This window comes from Ovis aries, chromosome 3 (genome assembly GCF_016772045.2).
Source record: "Ovis aries strain OAR_USU_Benz2616 breed Rambouillet chromosome 3, ARS-UI_Ramb_v3.0, whole genome shotgun sequence".
Taxonomy (NCBI): Eukaryota; Metazoa; Chordata; class Mammalia; order Artiodactyla; family Bovidae; genus Ovis; species Ovis aries.
Window position 1 is genome coordinate 5,961,055 of NC_056056.1, and position 16,926 is coordinate 5,977,980.

General features: G+C 53.8%; 1 pseudogene; it reads left to right on the plus strand.

The window, feature by feature from the left end:
* Positions 1–13,233: 13,233 nt before the first annotated feature.
* Positions 13,234–13,333, plus strand: LOC114114197 (U6 spliceosomal RNA; annotated as a pseudogene).
* Positions 13,334–16,926: the final 3,593 nt, after the last annotated feature.

Consider the following 16,926-nt stretch of genomic DNA (forward strand, 5'->3'; position numbering starts at 1 on the left):
AGCCTTCGCCGCCAGAGCTCAAGGGGCGGGGGCGCTTGGCCGCTCGGATCGGTCCCCCCCACCCCGCGCTCCTCCCGCCCCTCCCTGGCCCTGCCAGCACACCCCCCCTTCTTTCTCCTCCTCTCCCCTTGGGAAGCGCCAGGCCAGGAAGGAGGCTCGGCCCGCGGCGAAGAGAGGAGGGGGACGGAGCAGGGCAGGGGGTGTAGCGAGGCTCGCTCGGACTCCAGGGACCAAGACTAGGCAGGAGGAGACGCCTGCCCTCGGGCCCCGCACTCACCCACGATCCCAGGCCGGATCTGCGCTCTGCATCCCGGCCGGGCCAGGCCGCCACTCACCTCCCCTGCGCTCCCTGGCCCTGCCTGGCCCGCCGGGTGCCGCGCTCTCCCCGCGCTCCACGCCCCAGACTGCGGTAGTCGCCCCGGAGCCAGCCGGCCCGGCGCAGGCCCGCGTTGAACTCCTGCGCAGACGGCGCTGCGGAGACAGCCGCTTCGCTTCAAACGGGCCTCTGCAACCGCCCGGCTGGCTGCCGGTAGCCGGTGGAGAAACTCCTCTCTGGGCGGAGAGGGCTGCGGGGCGGAGCTGCGGCCGCCGTCGGGGCTGGGGATGTCTCGGCTTCGCGGGAGACATCTCCCGGTCCTCGGGTGGGGCTAGATCGGGGTTGGGAAGGGCACACCCGCAGACCGAAATTCGCGGGTCGCTTGGCAAAGGCTTTTTCCTGACGGATGTAGGGAGATCGAAAGAGGTCCCTGGAGCATCGCCAACGGGAACGGCAGTGCCCAGGAGCGAACGCCTCCGCATCTGCAGGGAGCTCCCCGGGGCCGGGCCGCGCTGCTCCCTTGGCTTGAGGCTCGAGCCCCCTGACTCCTTCAGTTCAGCTGCGACCTAGGGAAGCCCGCCAGCGTCCTGCACCCCTTCCTGCCTCCTACCGCTGGCCTCCCACTTCACTCCCTCTCTCCCTGCTTGCTTCCCCACCCCACCTCAACCTTACCCGGCCAGCAGACTCTCTTCACGAAGATTCCAAGGCTTCCCAGAGGGCGAGCGCAGTCTCTCTCGGGAGACCGGGAGCCGGGAACCAAAGCGGGAAGGCCACCGCTAACCTGCGGGCTTTGCTGCCACCCAGGGTTACTCTCAAGTCCCACCCCTACTCCCCAGCCACAGACGAGGGATGGGGAGCACCGAGGGCACCTTCATCTGCTGAACTCCGCACCGTTCCCACCAATGTCAGATTCCAATAACCGGTTTTCTGGACCTTCAGGCCAGTGCCTTGGGCTCGCTCACTGGTGAGCTGGAGGAATGGGACCCCCCCCACACACACACACACAGGCCTTGTCCTCAGAGAGGGGGCTTGGGCAGAGGGGCAAGGGGGCCTGGTTTCCTACAAGGAGTACTGTCTTCATGCCCCTTGGCAAAGAGCTCCCTTCGCAGCCGAGTCCTGTCTTTGCTAAGCCAGCCCTGCACCTGGCAGCCACGGACACACCAAGACACACACGGTTCGGCCCAGGGGTCTCCTGCCATCCCGGGGTGACCATCGGGGCGTAGAGTCAGGAAGGCGGGAACCACTATTCTTCAGACCCAAGGCCTGAAGTCACCTCGAGTCTGATGCTTCAGGGGAAGCCGCACTGGGCACCAGGGGCGACCGTCGGGCGTGGCGCCAGCAGAGGGCAGCGCGGCAGAGGAGCAAGCTGCAGCCCGCGCGCAGGTCAGGGTCCCGGGAACCTCGACTTTCTTCCAGACGTCGCCAGAGAGCCACACTGGCTCTGGCTTGAGGCGAGAGTTCGACTCCGAGGGGAGCGGAGGGACTCAGGGCGTGGGAGTCTCCCCCGCTCCTGGGTCTCTGTTTCTAGGAAGACTCGGTGGAGAGCAAGATGCGCCCAGGGTGGAGGCGACTACGCCGTCGGGGAGAGCCCCCAGGAGCCGCAGCCAAGCTCAGCGAGCGCCTCCGGGAGACAGCGGCGGATCGAGGCCTGCTGTCATCCCTGGGACGGCCCTTCTCCTCTCTGAGCCTCGGTGTCCCTGTGTGGGCAATGGTTTGGGTTGGACTTTGTGAACTGAGGCTTCTTCGCGCCTTGTGTCTTTCTGGGTCAGGTCACTTTCCAATGAATACCCTGCGAATTTTGCCGATTCCAGGGGCCACACCCCACCGAGCCAAGTCTGTGCGGTTCCTCTGTCCCGGGGTGCAGCATTTAGGTCCTGGACCTTCTTGGCTCGGGGTCAGAAGATGAAGTGACTGCAGCTAGAGAGCCCTATTCCCTTCGCCTGCACCCGCGAACGCAGAGAGCGGTGCTGTGGGCGGGACGGAGGCGGAGCGGCCCGGGAGCATCTCCACCGCGCGCTCACATTTTGTGCCTCGTGTCTAGCCGCCGACCTATCCAACCGCGCCCCAGTCTTAGGGCCCCTTGGAACTGGGGAGCAAGGCCCCCGCGATTGCATCTACCCTCTCTGAGATTGAGAGGGAAAGCCCTGCATTTCCCGAGGTTTCTCCGCGGATGAACCGAGTCCTTTTTCGGGGGTCCAGGGCGCGGAGTGTGTCCGCTCCAAGCCCCCTCCGCTAGCCCGGGCCTGGCCTGAACACGCAGGCGCCCCCACACCCCACCCCCACCCCCTCCACCTCCGCCACCTCCGCCCTCGCGCCCGCGGGCCGCCGCTCCGAGATCTCTTTAATATTCATGGGCGTTAATAGAGAGGCCCCCAGTATATCGGTCCATTGTGGGAGGCTCGTAGGGCTTGAATAGGCCCCGGCCCCCTTTCTTCGGCGCGGCTTCCCCAGGGGCCGGGCCAGGAGTGAATGGCCCCGCTTCCCGCCCCGCGCCCCCTCCCCCTGGCTGGGACAACATCTTTATCCCCGTCGTCGCCGCCGCCGCCGCCTCCGCCGCCGCCGCTGCAGCCCGGGCCCCTATTCACGCGGCCCGGGCTCCGGGCGGAACGAATCAATCGGCCGCGGCTCTTCGGAGGTCATCCTCATAGCCCGGGGTCCCCCCTTCTCTGCGCGCCCACGGGAGTGGAGAGAGGGAGGCGGCGGCGAGCAGGCCGACGCCACGGACTGAGGGGCACTGGGCGGGCGGGCGGGGCAGGTGGACATCCGGGCAGGTGAAGCGGCAATCCGCGCCCCGCGGCGGCCGGAGGCGGGCTGGTGATTTCTACTTGTTGACCCGCGCTGGGCGGATCACGGAGAGAACCCGGGCCACAGCCCGACGCCGGAGGCCTGTCCTACCTCCCCTCGCGGCACCCGCAGGAGCCCCTTCGAGTGCGGTGGCCGCATCTGCGAGGCCCAGGGCACAGGGTGGGAGGGGGGCCGCCTAGGGCTCCCCAGGCCCCGCTCCTCTGCCCGCAAGGCACGTTCGTTCACGCCGGTGCGCTCAGGTCTGGTCTGCTCTCTTCCCGGGGTGATCGGAGGGGAAGCCTGTCTCCCGGCTTCCGCGCCCTCACTCGGCGGCCCCGGTCCGGGGTGGAGGGGGCGCTCGTCAGTCAGGCGGGGCCGCGGCGCACCGGTTCCCGCCCCTCCCGCCCCGCCGGCCCTAGGAGGCGCAGAAAGGAGCCCATTGTCCGCCGGGAAATACATTTTTGGGGGCCAAGTGAAAGCCCGTCTTTCTTTTGAACTTTAGAAGAGTCTTCTGCTTCGCCCCTCGGAGGGAGAGATTTGTCCCCACCTCCCGGGGGCCCCGCGCGCCTCCTCCTCCCGAAACATCTGCCAGGGGAAAATCCACCCTGGAGGGCAGCTCTCACTCGCTCTAAGCCCTGCGAACTCATTAAAAAGATATTAGCGGCGGGGGCAGGGCCCGCGCAGGTATCGATCGGCCGGAATGAGCCGGAGAAAGAAAAGACGAAGAATGCGGACCCGCGGCGCCCCGGCCGCTTACCCCGGTCCCCTGGCCCCCTGCGCTGCAGCCCCGAGGCGGGAGTGGGGCCCCTGCGCGGTCCGCGCGTCCGGCGGTCGGCGGGTCGGGCTGCCTCTGGCTGCTCCTCGCGCCCTCCCCCGCCCCGCGCTCCCGCCCCCGCCCCTCCTAGCCCGCACGCGGGTTCCCGTCTCCTCCCGCCACGTCCCTGCTCCGCCAGCTCTCCGCAGCCGTCGCGCGCCCCCATCCACGTCTCGCCTTCTCTCCCGCTCCGTCCCTGGCACTCTCTCCTTCTCCTGCGCTCCGGCAGCCCCTCCGGCTTCCTCACACCCTTTGGGCTTCCTCCCCCCCATTTCTCTCTTCTGCTAAATCTCAGTCTCTCTGGTCCCCAAGCCCGCAGGGCCTAAGAAAACTCCTTCCTCGCCTGGGGCCCGTGTCTCCTCGGTTCCCGCAGGCCGATTCGGGGCTCCGGGGTGCGTCCCCTCTCGCGCGCGCAAAGAAGCTACCACTGCGGAGATGGGGTTGGGGCGCGGTCCGCCGAAACGGTTTCAATAGACGTGACTCAGGCTGGCTAGCGCGCGGCTGTCGGGCGGAGTGGCGGCCTCAGCGCCGCCGTGAAAAAGGACCGCCCCACCCCATCTCCAATCTAATTAGCCTCCGTGGCCGCGGGGAGACAAAGGCGCGCCCCGGGGGTTCCCACGGCGAGCGCCGTCATCTGCTCCCAGGCCGGCAGGCAGGTGACTGGCACGCGAGTCTCTCTGGGCGCGGAGGCCCGCGTGCCTCCTCCTCTGCGCTTCCTGGAACCTTCTCCCCGTATCGCCCACGCCCGGGGCCTCCAGGCCAGCGGTTGGCAGCGCCGAAGTCCTGGCAGATCGATGCGGCGGGGCTGAGGGGTGAGGCACGTGGGCAAGCTGGAACTCCAGGAGGGGCGCGGGAAGGCACAGGCTTTAGGAGATAGAGTCGGGCAGAGATGGAGGGAGACGGAGGCAAAGAGAGGCCAAGATAAAACTTAGTCTGAGACTTCGGAGATCCAAGGATGCAGAGAAATGAAGGAAGTGGAGGCAGGGATTCCAAAAGAGCCTGGGGCTTGGGGAGACTTCTGAGAGTCAGAGAAATGGTGGAGAGGCAGGGATGGGGGTGCCTGGGACACAGAGACTGGGTACAGGGAGAGGGTCTGGAGAAAGCAGGCAGGAAGGATGAAGAGAGGAGGCTGGGGCCCGGGGTAGGTGGGAGATGGGTGGTACCCTTCTTTGCCTGTCTTTCTCCAGGCCCTCTGGCCTGGCCCCTCACCAGCTTTCAGCCCTTCCTGTGTGCCTAGGACCAGCTCCAAGGAAGCGTCTCTGACTCATTCACTCCCCGCCCCCTTCTTTCTCCAGAGGCCCTTCCTCCACCATCTTTGGGCCCTTGCACCTGCTCACCTTCCCTTCTGCCATATTCACAGCCTGGTGATCAGACTGGGAGCTCCTGGAAGGCAGAGACCTTGTCTGGATCTTCCTTGGTCTCTGGGGCCAGCTCTGGGGCTTAACACACAGCGGATGCTCAGCCAGGGAAAGAATGACGGGGGTGGATGGAGGCAAGATGGTGTTCAGTTCAGTTCAGCCGCTCAGTCGTGTCTCTTTGCGACCCCATGAATTCCAGCACTCCAGGCCTTCCCTCCATCACCAACTCCCGGAGTTCACTCAAACTCAAGTGCATCAAGTCAGTGATGCCATCCAAACATCTCATCTTCTGTCATACCCTTCTCCTCCTGCCCCCAATCCCTCCCAGCATCAGAGTCTTTTCCAGTGAGTCAACTCTTCGCATGAGGTGGCCAAAATATTGGAGTTTCAGCTTTAGCATCAGTCCAATGAATATTCAGGGCTGATTTCCTTTAGGATGGACTGGTTGGATCTCCTTGCAGTCCAAGGTGCTCTCAAGAGTCTTCTCCAACACCACAGTTCAAAAGCATCAATTCTTCGGCACTCAGCTTTCTTGGTGTGGGCTAATTCAAAGAACCATGAGGCCTCTGAACTTGTTCACCTTCTCTGGGTGGCATGAGGAAGCCTCTGTGTCCCAGCGAAGTGGCATCTAGGGACCTCCAGGAGCTATCGAGCCAGCATAGCCAGCAGGCTAGGGCAGCCCAGATCCTCAGAACCCTGGGCCCCAGTTAGGATGTTAGGGAGGAGACGCCAAGGCCCAGCCTCGGATGCTCCCACATGGGTAGACACGAGGCAGTGGGATGTGTGTCATGAGACCCGAGAGGCTGAGCCAGAGGGACCCACAACTGCCAGCCAGGCCTGCTCCCACTCATCCTAGCTGGGGCCTCAGACTCCCTGGGCCTTCCTGCCTCCAGTCCTATGTCTCATGCACAGAGAGATGCCGCTCCCGTGGCATCCGATCATCATTGCTGTCTTAGCTCCAAAACAGTCCGCAGCACGGAGTATAAAGTGGTGAGGGCCACCGCTGTCTGAGAGCTTCATTTACGCCTCTGCAGCCTTGGGTCAGGCAGGTGCAGAGGCAATGAAGAGCTCATGTAGCAACTCTGCAAGGTAGGTTTCCACAGTCCCCCCATCCTACAGCAGAGAAATGGAGGCTGTGCAAGAGTAGTGGATGCTCTCCAAGCCTGGACCCTTCCCTTCTATGCCTTCCTTGCTCTCTGCACAGCCAGTGAAGAAAGCCCTCAGGGTGGTATCATCATATCCGTGTATAAGCCTGAATATAAGGCAGAGAAGAAAGCTCTCCATGTGCCCCCATGCTCAGGACTCTAGATGTATCAGAAAATGGGTGTTCAACTGGACTGAATGGAGATTTTTTTTAAGTCTTTTTATTTTGTATGGGGTATAGCCAGTTGACAATGTTGTGATAAAAAATAAAGAAAGAAAAAAAGAGAAAACAAAAAAAATCCCATAAAATAAAAGAATAAAGAAAAAAAGAAAACAAACACCCACACACAAAGAAAGCAGTGCTGTGGTAGTTTGAGGTGAACAGTGAAGGGAATCACCCACACACGCATGTGTCCATTCCTCCTAAACTCCCCTCCCATCCAGGCTGCCACATAATATGGAGCAGAGTTCCCTGGTCTATACAGTAAGTCCTTGTTGCTTATCCATTTCAAATTGGATGGAGATTTTTCTTAATGTTAGACTCATGTATATCCTCCCACCCCTCCTCCTCTTTGTCTGAGGGCAGACTTTGGGCAATCAGGAAAAACAAAAACTCACTTGCAGACCAGTTAAATAAGGTGTGTGCCGTGTGCTCAGTCGTGCGCGACTCTTTGCTATCCCATGGACCATAGCCCGACAGGCTCCCCTGTCCATGGAATTCTCTAGGCAAGAATACTGGAGTGGGGTGCCATTTCCTTTTCCAAATAAGGTACAGTTACAGTGAAAGGAAATGTGCCACTCCAGGTTATCCAGGGCTTCCGTGCTGGCTCTGCTGGTAAAGAATCCGCCCCAAATGTAGGAGACCTCGGTTCAGTCCCTGGGTTTGGAAGCTCCCCCGGAGGAGGGCATGGCAACTCACTCTAGTATTCTCGCCTGGAGAATTCTGGAGACTGTATAGTCCGTGGGGTCGCAAAGAGTTGGACATGACTGAGCGGCTTTCACTTTCAGATATCCAGTAAGTCACAAATTGGATTTTTTTCCTGGAGGTTTCTGGACACCCCAGTCTCTCAGACCATCATGTATTTATTTATTTTTAAGATTTTTTTTTCTTTTGGTTGTGGACCATTTTTAAAGTCTTCATTGAATTTGTTACAGTATTGCTTCTGTTTTCTGTTTTGGTTTTTTGGCCCAGAGGCATGTGGGACTTTACTTCCTCCACCAGGGATTGAACCCCCGCCCCCTGCACTGGAAGGCACAGTCTTAACCACTGGACAGCCAGGACAGTCCCTCATGTATTTATTTTAATTATGCAAATGTTTAATGTATGCCTGCTGGGTGCCAGGCTGGACCTGGAGATCGACTGAGGGTTGTCATATCCTGCAGGGTCAGCCTGGCCCTAGTGGCTTCTGGTTCCAGAGACTTTGGTTCAAGGTCATTTAGTTCAGCCAGCATCTAAGGATCACTCGCGCTGCACCAGCCCTGTCCAGGCACTGAGAGGCTGAAGAGGACTCAGCTGGTTTCCACCTTCAGCATGTTGATGCTTCCAGAGCAAGCCAGGCACATCCACGTGCCCACGCCACGCCGTGAGATGTTAGCCAGAGATGGAGACTCCTTCTCCATGCAGTTTCAAGAAGAGAAGCTTCGCCTCCTTGTTCTCCCGCTGGTCAAAATGTCCTCTTCCTCTCTACAGCTCCTGTGAAGGGAGTACTTGGAGCCACCAGCCTACCATGCCCATTTTTTCTCACCATGAAGTGAGAAGGTGTACTTTCTCTTCTTTTTTTAATGTTTATGTATGTGTGTATTTGGCTGTGCCTGGTCTTACTTGCGGCACATGGGATATTCAGTCTTCACTGGGGCATGCAGGATCTTTAGCTGCAGCATGTGGACCCTTAGTTCTGGCATGTGGGACCTAGTTCTCCCCTCAGGGATCGAACCCAGGCCCCCTGCATTGGGAACATGGAGTCTTAGCCACTGGACCCTCAGGGAAGTCCCAGAAGCTACACTCTCACACCCCCAGATGGGGGGCTTTGAATTCTGGGTGAGCAGTGAAATACTTTCATTGGGTGAGATCTTGGGAAGGAATCTGATTAGAACACAATTACAGGGCTTTCAGGTACAGCTCTGCCATGTGGAAAACTTGGAAATCATCATCTTCACCTTTTTTTGGTCTTCATTCGCCAAGCCGTGTCCAGCCCCCTGTGATCCCATGAACTGCAGCACACCAGGCCTCCCTGTCCTTCACTGCCTCCCTGAGTTTGCATCACCTTCCCGAATGGAAAATCAGCAGTTCTTCTTGGGTCTATCAGAGAACTGAGGTTGCGAGGCGAGCTGTCACCCTGCCATCTGGAGAGATGGGACTCTGGAGGATCACAGCTGAGATCTGCTCAGCTGAAGCAATCCCTGGGGCCACAGGCTGGTAGGAACACCCAGTGGTAATTTTGATGAATTGCTGGAAGGCTGCATATGGACTGGCTGAGAAACTCCCAGGGTTTCCTGTCTTCGGAGGCGGGGGAAGGCTCATACTTTCATGGGTTTTATCTCCAGGAATCCCACCAGGTTCTCCAGGAGAAGATCTGTGAAGACCCTCTAGAGTCCTTGGTGGGAGGACAGGAGAAAAATCCTGGTGAAGTTCAGCTAGAGGCTTATCCCATGTGTGTGCTTGTGTGTGTGTGTTATTTACTCAGTCGTTTCCGACTCTTTGTGACCCCATGGACTGTAGCCCACCAGGCTCCTCTGTCCATGGGATTTTCCAGGCAAGAATGCTGGAGTGGGTTGCCATTTCTTTCTCTCGGGGATCTTCCAGACCCAGAGATGGAACCCCGGTCTTCTGCATTGCAGGCAGATTCTTTACCATCTGAACTACCAGGGAAGCCCAATTCCATGTGGGGAATGGGAATTCTCCCTCCAGACTTCCCAAATCACCTCAGAGAGAAACAAACGGGATAGGAATTTGCTTGGAATTGCTGCAGCCAGAGAAGGTGGGGGAGGCAAAGTGTGAAGATCTACCACTGGAAGAAACTACCCTGAGACACAGGTGCACTGAAAGACTGACATTTAGGGGACTTCCCTGGTGGTCCAGGGGTTCAGAGTCTGTCTTCCAATGCCAGGGTTAGTAGCAACTGCCGAGCCCGTGTGCTCTAGAGCCCAGGCACCACAAGAAAAGCTCGAGCTGCTACTTGAGAAGCCTGTGCACTGCAGTGAAGAGCCTGCAGGCCACGATGAAGACCCCGTGCAACCGAAGTATAAAAATAAAGATAAGGCTGATATTTAACTGGGAGATGCCAGGGTACTCCCCATCCCCCACCCCTCCCCAGGGCCCCAGCAGGGCCCTAGTATGCTAATTGCAGATGGTGACTGCAGCCATGAAATTAAAAGACACTTGCTCCTTGGAAGGAAAGTTATGACCAACCTAGACAGCATATTAAAAAGCAGAGACATTACTTTGCCAACAAAGGCTCATTTAGTCAAAGCTATGGTTTTTCCAGTAGTCATGTGTGGATGTGAGAGTTGGACTATAAAGAAAGCTGAGCGCCGAAGAATTGATGCTTTTGAACTGTCGTGTTGGAGAAGACTCTTGAGAGTCCTTGGACTGCAAGGAGATCCAACCAGTCCATCCTAAAGTAAATCAGTCATGAATATTCATTGGAAGGACTGATGCTGAAGCTGAAGCTCCGATACTTTGGCCACCTGATGCGAAGAACTGACTAATTTGAAAAGACCGTGATGCTGGGAGGGATTGAGGGCAGGAGGAGAAGGGGATGACAGAGGATGAGATGGTTGGAAGCCATCACTGACTGGATGGACATGAGTTTGAGTAAACTCCAGGAGCTGGTGATGGATTGGGAGGCCTGGCGTGCTGCAGTCCATGGGGTCACAAAGAGTTGGCCACTACTGAGTGACTGAACTGAATTGAACTGATGCTAACTGGTGCATTGCCACTGAAAGAGCTGCATGTCTCAGATTCTATCTGAGGAGGAGCATATAGGGAACCCCAAGGTCAGGGGAGGAATCAGAAAAAGACACTCAAGAATTTGAAGCTTCTGGCACCTACATCTATGGAGAGCTCTACATACAGCCTTACTCTTAGGCAGATTAATGTGCACCCTCATTCTAAAACCCATCCATTCCTGTCATCTCATACAACGTGTGCTGCTTTCAGTAAAATATTGCAAAGCATGCCAAAAGGTAAGTGAAAAAAAAATACAATTTGAAGAGAGAGAGAGCAATGATCAGAACAAGACTCAGATAGGACACCAGCCTGAAACTATCAAACAGGGAATTGATTGATTGACTGATTGACTGACTTTTGGCTGCACTAGGTCTTCATCTTGTCTGGGTCTTGGCTGTGTCCTGTGGGCTCTTCGCTATAGCATGCGAGCTTTCCCGCCCTGTGGCATGTGAGATCTCAGCTCCTCGACCAGGGATTGGAAGGTGAATTCTTAACCACTGAACCACCAGGGAAGTCCCTCTAACAAGGAATTTAACATAACTGATTACTAAATAAAGGGTTCTAATAGAAAAAGTGGGCACCATGCAGGAACAGATGGGTAATTTAGGCAGAGAGACAGAACCTCTAAAGAAGAATCAAAAGGAAATACTAGAGATGGAAGACAATGGCAGAAATAAAGGATGCCTCTGGTGGGCTCATCAGTGGACTGGGCATGACTGAGGAAAGACTCAGTGAATCTGAACAGATGTCAAGAGAAACTTCCTGAAGTGAAGTGCAAAGAGAAAAGGGAATACAAGAAACAACAGGAGGCGCAGCCAAGAACTGTGAGGCTGCCTCCAAAGCTGTAACGTCTGTGAAGCTGGGACCCCATGAGGAGCAGAAAGAGCGAGAGAGCAGAATATCGGAAATAGTGATGGCTGAGAATTTTCAAAAGCTAGTGACAGGCACCTAGTTTATCCCTCCTAACTCAGGAACTTGGGATTAATATCTACACACTACTCAGTATAAATTAGGTAAATAAGAAGGTCGTATCACATAGCACAGGAAACCATGCTTAATATACCTCATAATAACCTATAGGGCTTCCCAAGTGGTGCAGCGGCAAAGAATCCACCTGCCAATGAAGGAGAAGCAGGAGACCCAGGTTTGATCCCTGAATCAGAAAGATCCCCTGGAAGAGGAAATGGCAACCCACTCCAGTATTCTTGCCTGGAGAATCCCATGGACAGAGGAGCCTCGCAGGCTACGGTCCATGGGGTTGCAAAGAGATGAACACAGCTGATCACACACAAACAACACAGCAGCTTGTAAGGAAGAAGAATCTGAAAAAGAACACATATATATACATGTGTGTGTGTGTGTGTGTGTATGTATATATATATATATTATGAATCACTTTGCTATATGCCTGAAACTATCACAACATTGTAAATCAACTCTACTTTAACTTAAAAAAATTGACAGGCAGTCAGCCATAGATCTAGGAAGCTCAGAGAACATTAAAACAAAAAAAAAGAATCAAAACAACAAAAACAGATGCACAAAAAGCGCCGCGTCTGGGCATGACACCGTCAAACTGCAGAAAACCAAAGAGAACAAATACAGTGGCATTTCAACAGTGAGAGATGGCTAAATTCATATTTACATATTTACTTGCCAGACCTGATACAAACAGCCAACCTATTGGAAAAGACCCTGAAGCTGGGAAAGACTGAGGGCAGGAGATGAAGGGGACGGCAGAGGATGAGATGGTTGGATGGCCTCACTGACTCAACGGACATGAGTTATGAGCAAACTTTGGGAGATAGTGAAGGACAGGGAAGCCTGGGCTGCTGCTGTCCACGGGGTTGCAAAGAGTCATAGATGACTGAGCGATTAAACAGCAAAACCAACAGTCCATGGCTAATGATAGAATCTAAACTAGGAGTTTGGGGATGAGTTTCTCGGAAGCCACAGCATCCACGTTATTTCTGCATCGGTTGCACAGTGTGGGTGTGACCTTGACTCAGACAAATACGCAGTTGTTCATGACAATGGTATTTGAACTGCTTACCTTGTTATCTTGGAAAACTCTTAAATAAAACTGATGAAGAAGATTCAAAAAGAACGTGTGGGAAGAACTTTTTGTTTCAAAGTTGAGTTGCTAAGTAACCACTGCCAGGGGTAAAGGAGCCCCTCTCTGGCATGGCCAGCTCTATAGGGGGAGGAGCTCTGTAGGGCGAGAAGATCTGTAGGGGGAGAGACAGGAGAACTTGACCACTAGGGTCAAGCTCAGTGCCTTGAGTATATAGGTGGTTCTCCAGTGGTGTTAGTTGTGGGTATTAACTGCACAATGACTGCTGGCCGTGCTGAGATGACCTGCTTGCTAGAGTCTTGCGTGCTTGGTCGCGCAGTCGTGTCCAACTCCTTTGTGACCCCATGGACCGTAGCCCGCCAGGCTCCTCTGTCCATGGGATCCTCCACGCAAGAATACTGGAGTGGGTTGCCATTTCCCTCTTGCCTGGCTTCTAACTGAGCATGGAACTCAGTAATAACCTGAGTGATGAACTTTTGGGTACGATTTTGCTGGAGTAGATAGCGGCAGTCTGAATTCCAAGACCAAGTGCAGAGTGAGAACTTTCCTCAGCAGGAACGGTGGGCGTATAACCCAAATGGGAATGAGTTAAGCTGGAAGCGTGGGTGGGCACGTTTCAGGTCTTCAATGGGTTAAGTTATGGTATAGATTATAGATTGTTCTCATGAATATGCACACAATAATCCTAAACAAAAATATTAGCAAATCGATCCAATGATAACTGGAATGATAATACATTACCACCAAGTGAAGTTTATCCTAGAAATACAAGGCTAGTTTAACATTTGAAAAATCGTGCTCGCTTAGGCAGTGCATACGCTACAATTGAAATGATATAGAGATTAGCACAGTCCTTGCCCAAGGATGACAAAGTCATGAAACATTCTATATATTTATAGACTTCCCTGGTGGTTAAGAATCTGCCTGCAATGCAGGAGACCCAGTTTCCATCCCTGGGTCGGGAAGATCCTCTGGAGTAAGAAATGCAACCCACCCCAGTACTCTTGCCTGGGAAATCCCATGGACAGAGGAGCCTGGCGGGCTACAGTCTATGGGTTGCAATAAGTCGGCCATGACTGAGCAACTAACAGTTTCACTTTTCTTTCAACTGACTCATTGGAAGAGACTCCGATGCTGGGAAAGGTTGAAGGCAGGAGGTGAAAGGGACGACAGAGGATGAGATGGTCAGCAGCACTGACTCGATGGACACGAATTTGAGCAAGCTCCAGGAGTTGGTGATGGACAGGGAAGCCTGGAGTGCTGCAGTCCATGGGGTCACAAAGAGTGGGACATGACTGAGCGACTGAACTGAACCGATAGCTGATTTACTTTGCTGTACAGCAAAAACTAAGACAACATTGCGAAACAGCAAAAAATTAATTAAAAAATTGAATACTCATCAATGCGATTCATTTCATTAAAATTAAAAAGGAGATAATTCATGTGATGATGTCCATGAAAAAACATGTGAAAAAAATGCAGAAGAAGCATGTGAAAAATTCCACACCCATTCATGATAAAACTTCTGGCAACGTGGAATCAGAAGGGAACTTCTTCACCTGATGAAAAGTATGCGTGATGATTGCACACACATAATGAATGGTGAGCTATTGAAAGTGTGCCCTAAGACTGCAAATGAGGCCTCCCTCCCTCCTTTCAGCTGACAGTGTACTGGCAGTCTTGGCCAGTGATAGGAAGCAATAAAAAGAAACAAATGGCATAAAGATTGGAATGCAAAAAAAGACACCTTCGTTATTTATAGATGACGTGATTCTGTACATAGAAATGCTACATAAATCTATACGTTATTAGAATTAATAAAGAATTCAAGTAAAGTCACTGGAATCAAAGTTAATGTGTAAGCATAAATTATATTTCTATCGCCAGCCAACAAAGTGAAATGGAAAAAGTATCTTTTTGGATAATAGCTAAATATAAAAAATCCAGGAACCAATGGAAAGATGTGCAAGACTTGTATACTAAAAATCACGAAAATTATAGAGCAAAATCAAAGAACTAAATAAGACAGGGATATACCACATTCATAGACTGGAAGGCAATGTTGTTAGGTTGTCAATTCTTCTTATAAATTCAGTGCAATCCCTAACAAAATCCTAGCAGCTTTAAAGTCATTTTTGAGATCTGCCTGAAATGCAGGAGACACAGGAGTCCTGGATTTCACCTTTGGGTTGGGAAGATCCCCTGAAGGAGGGCATGGCAACCCACTCCAGTACTTTTGCTTGGAGAATCCCAAGGACAGAGGAGCCTGGCAGCCTACAGTCCGTGGGGTTGCAAAGTGTGAGACATGACTGAGCGTGCATGCATCTCCTATAGCTGCCCAGACTTTGGGGGAAGCTGGGCCTCAGATCATGTGTCCTGGGGAGACCCAGAGACCCCAGGGGAAGCTTAAAGGGTCCGTGCTGAGGCTGACATTTGACAGATCTCAGCCTGTCCTGGCCCTCAGAGAGGAGCAGAAAATACCATCAAAGCAGTCAGAAGCCGTGGACTCAGTGACTACTCTAAGCTGCTACTTTCTGAGAGCTCAGGATAAGCCAGAGCTTTACATACAGTCATGGATCCCCCAACTCAGCCCCAAGATCTGGGAGGTAGCTGTTATCCCCACTCTGTGGATGAGGAAACTGTTGAGTATTGGAGATGGAAGCTTGAGTTTGTATCTTTAAACCTTCCACTCTGCTCCCCTTGTGGGCTGACCCTGTTAGATCTCTCCAGAACCAACTCAGGGGGCCCTCGAACATGTCTGTTTCTGTCCTTGGCGGGGCATGATGGACAGGTTTTACAGTCAGACTGAGGTCTGAGCCCTGCTCTGCTGTCTCCATATCTGGGGTGTGACTTTGGCAAGAACCTACTCAAACCTGTTCCTCATCTCCTGTGTGGGTACCCAGAGCCATGGGGCTCTCATGGGAAAGTGAGATACAGTCTGTTCTTGTTATTTGCAATGTGATGTTCTATAAAGTTGTAGACACTGAACCTGTGAATACTGAACCCTTGCTCCTTGGGGAAATATAAGCTCACTGCATTTTTTCATCAACTGACCAGCACATAACTTTGCTTCATTTGTGTTTCTCTTTAAAGAAACACAATATATGTTTCTTATATACAGCTGTTGTTCAGTCGCTAAGTTGTATCCAACTCTTTGCAGCGACCCCATGGGCTGCAGCACAAGGCCCTCTGTCCTCCCACAATTTCCCAGAGCTTGCTCAAACTCATGTGCATTGAGTAGGTGAGGCCATCTAACCATCTCATCCTCTGCTGCCCTCTCTCGTTTTACGCTCAATCTTTCCCAGCATCAGGGTCTTTTCCAATGAGTTGGCTCTTTAAATCAGGTGGCCAGAGTATTGTTGTTGATTCGTTAATATTGAACTCACAGCCAACAGCACCTCATGCTTGAACAAAGCTTACCTCACACCTGTGTTTTCTCTGTAAAGCACATCATTAGACAGCGCTACCTCAGGGGTCATTGTAAATGCAAAATCACCCAGAGAAAGCACAAAAATGCAAAATACATGGCACTAAAGAGAGTGCGCTAAAGAGAGGAATAACCACAAAAGTGTGGTGAGTGTTGATCTTAAGGTTATAAATGCATTTTAGTGAGTAGGTGAATTTGCAAATACGGCATCAGTGAAGATGACTGACTGCAGTGCACCAACAGGGCCTTGCCCGTGGCTGTCAGTGGCATCGGCTCTACGACTGTCTCCTCCTCCTACCAAGCATCTCACTTGGTGGTGATGGCAGGGTCCCCGCTCCTTGACCACGAGCTCCTGGCGGGCAGTTGTGTTTCTCTCGATTGAAGTCTTAGGGGAAGCAGAGCAGAGAAGCCGGCATGGAAGGCCCGCATTCTTGGGTGGATAAAGGCAGTTGGTTCGCCTCTAACTCTGAGCCCTCATCTGTGAAAGGGGAAGCATGGACCTGCCAGACTCCCCAGGTGTGGAGACCCCTAGTAGAGGAAATGCCTGAAAAGGGCCAGAACCTTCTTGGGAGATGCGACTCACAGGCCCTCAAGACAAAGGCCAGCAAAGATTCCCATTGTTTCAGGGCTGTCTTCACTTGCCCTTCCACCCATCCAAGATGTGGACCCAGACCAGCACCCCCTGCGGAATTGAGTGTCAGTCCACTTTCTGGCCATTAATCTCGAAGAGTCTATCAGGACCATTTGCATTAGCCCATCTTAAAAAACCCCAGCTGGGTCCCAGCGGGCCAGACGTGGGCTCAGGAAACAGTGCTGCTGTAGCCAGCCAGAAGCAGAGGCTCCGTGGCTTCCAGACTCCATTGTGGACCAAGCCCTGCACCACGCTGTCGGTACCCCAGCCACCCTGACTGCGTGAGGATGTCACAGATGATCACCCCTGGAGAGGGACGCCTCCTACCTGAGACCAGGGGTATTGATGGAGGCACCCTGGCTGGAGGACTCGCCACCCCGAGCCCAAACTCTTGGGTGGATGGGGAACAGCCTGGCTGGGTCCTTGGAAC